This window comes from Montipora capricornis, chromosome 9 (assembly GCF_036669925.1).
Source record: "Montipora capricornis isolate CH-2021 chromosome 9, ASM3666992v2, whole genome shotgun sequence".
Taxonomy (NCBI): Eukaryota; Metazoa; Cnidaria; class Anthozoa; order Scleractinia; family Acroporidae; genus Montipora; species Montipora capricornis.
In genome coordinates this window covers 19,881,319-19,883,818 of record NC_090891.1, presented here as the reverse complement: position 1 = coordinate 19,883,818, position 2,500 = coordinate 19,881,319, and positions in this window count along the sequence as shown.

Here is a 2,500-nt window from a genome sequence, read left to right as displayed (position 1 = left end):
ATACCACTGAGTTTCATCAAGTTTAAGAGTGAATTAGATAAAAGTGTTGTCATGGCATGGGTGGGCTCCCCAGCACAGTGACAAATGAGTCTATTTTTAGAATACCCGTTCCAGGCAAAATCAGTTGTCATGTCCATGAAAAAAAACGTGGCATAAGCAATCGCGCGTGTCATGGCTTCTTCTGATTGGTGAAAATTGGCGGTCTTTTGTTGCAGTTTCGCGCGGAACGTGTATCTAAAAATAAATCCATCTGTGACTGTGCTGGGATAAGATCACAAAGTGATAGCTCAACACTCTTACCTAATTCACTCTTAGTTTCATTCCTGGAAGGCTGATACACACTTTTCGTGCCTAACGAACTGGAATAATTGCGTAATTGCGAAATTATTACAAAAACGGGAAGTATCATTTAAAGACAACGTAACGTTTTTGTAGCGATACTCACCGTTATGTCACCTATTGTCGTTAATGTGCCAACCAGGGATCTATTGGCTGTCTAAACAAAGGATTCTTTTGTTATGTAGTTGGTAAAATTTAAATAACAAAAGAATTATTTATAAAAGTTAAGCCTCCTATTGATGCAATGTTTGTAAAAACAAGGTTTCTACCTTCACAAACGGACAATCGGACGGAACGGGAAAACTCTGTAAAACTCTTTGGGAAAGGCTTCTTCCTGGGGAACTCGCGGGCTGCAGGAAAGTTCCGGAATCTACTACAGCACGCGAGTATCGTTGAGACAGTAAATCCACACAGAACCTGGCCCCAACGTAGGGTTTAATACCAAGAACGCAACCAAAGAAATAACTGCGATATACTTCTATTTATGCGAAACCTACAATTGTAGTTGATGAAGTAATGTCATTAAGAAATATTCATAACTAACCGTGACCTGATACAGTTGTAAAATATTGATTGGTTGTAACGGAATTTCTCGTTTTCAACATTAATCAATTCCAAAAGTTACACAGGTGGATAACGGCTCCAACAGGTTGAGTTACAGCTTAAACAAGCGCTTATTACAGTTAATATGATCGTACAGAACAGTTAACGCTTCAATGACTAACGACAGGGTGTGTTTACGGATTATTAAACTGGAAACCAAAGACTAAATATTTTCCACGTTAGCTTTTTATATTTTTGTCAGCGAAAACGCTGACGCCGCCGCCATGCGCTGCTTCGTTCAAATCGGACCTCTCCGAATAAATGCCGTGCATTAATTGTAAGGATTTTGACAAAATTTCAAGGGATGTAAATATACTGGAAATAAAGGCTACTAGTAGACACTACTTGTCTCTTGTGTACTAAATTATTTTAGTTGTTGTTCCTCAAATGTCACTATTTCTAACTTAAGTACCGACTTGTTTTTTTCCCCGGATGGGTTTTCAACAAGGAAGAAAAATTGACTACGGGGCCTTTATAACATCAGCCCTTAAGTTAATTAACCTCCTAGAGGGGGCCCTCATACCCACTGACGAGTAAATTCGTCTGGCGCGCGTTAGACAGAGTATCGATAAGTGGCGCTATTGGAGGGAAAGGTCCTGACCAGAATATTTATATTTAACGACAGCTATGCGTGTAATACGCCCTGTATCTTTTACTGTTTTTGTGTTTGTGTAATGCGTTATTTAAAAACTGAGAGGAAATGAGTTTTCTTGCGGTCCAATCTCTTGATGACTGTCAGCTGGTAGAGAGTAATGTTCAGTTCAATCACATTATTAAAGTTCGATTCCCAGTTAATTTGAATGCTTCCTTGCAACTGGTTGACTTAAAGCAAAGTTTTACTGGTTTGTGGATATCACGAAGTTCTAAGAGTATTCCAAGCTGCACCAAGAACTGAATTTTCAAGGAGTGCCACCGGGATGCCGGCTGATTCAAATTTTCGAAATACTCTCGGTCTCAAGTAAAAATTTATTTAATTTTTAAAACATTTGAGTTGGAAGTAAGAAACCTATAATTTGAGGAATTTTTCTGATAAAAAGGGATATTTATAGGCTATCATTTGAAGTTGAACCATTTGCAATCTGACTTTTTCATGATACACGAAAGTGCCGTAAACATACACAAGTTATTAATCGGACTCCGTTTTCGTTCGCCCTGCTTTTATTTTAATTTATGTCTAGAGAAATCTACTCGTTTAAGCTTCTCACAGAGGATTGATCAAAGTCTAATACACATTTTCTTTTTAGAAAGGTTAAAAATGTCAATCAAAGGGAACTGTACGATATGTCTAAAAGTATCTGATTTCCAAAATTCATGGAAGTTCTCGTTTGGGGCGTTAGCTAATGTTAATAACAATGAACTCTGACATATAGATCGGAAGACAGGCTGCGCAAAAAATTTCTTATTCTTGTTCCACCGTAATAGAAGAATGCATGATTGTTGCGTTTCGTCAAATTAAATAATTGGCAAATGGCGGGTTTGAGTTAGAGGACGATAAAATCGAGAAACTATTGCATATAGGATGGGGAGATGCGCTGGGGCTTTATGCTTGCGGCTTAAT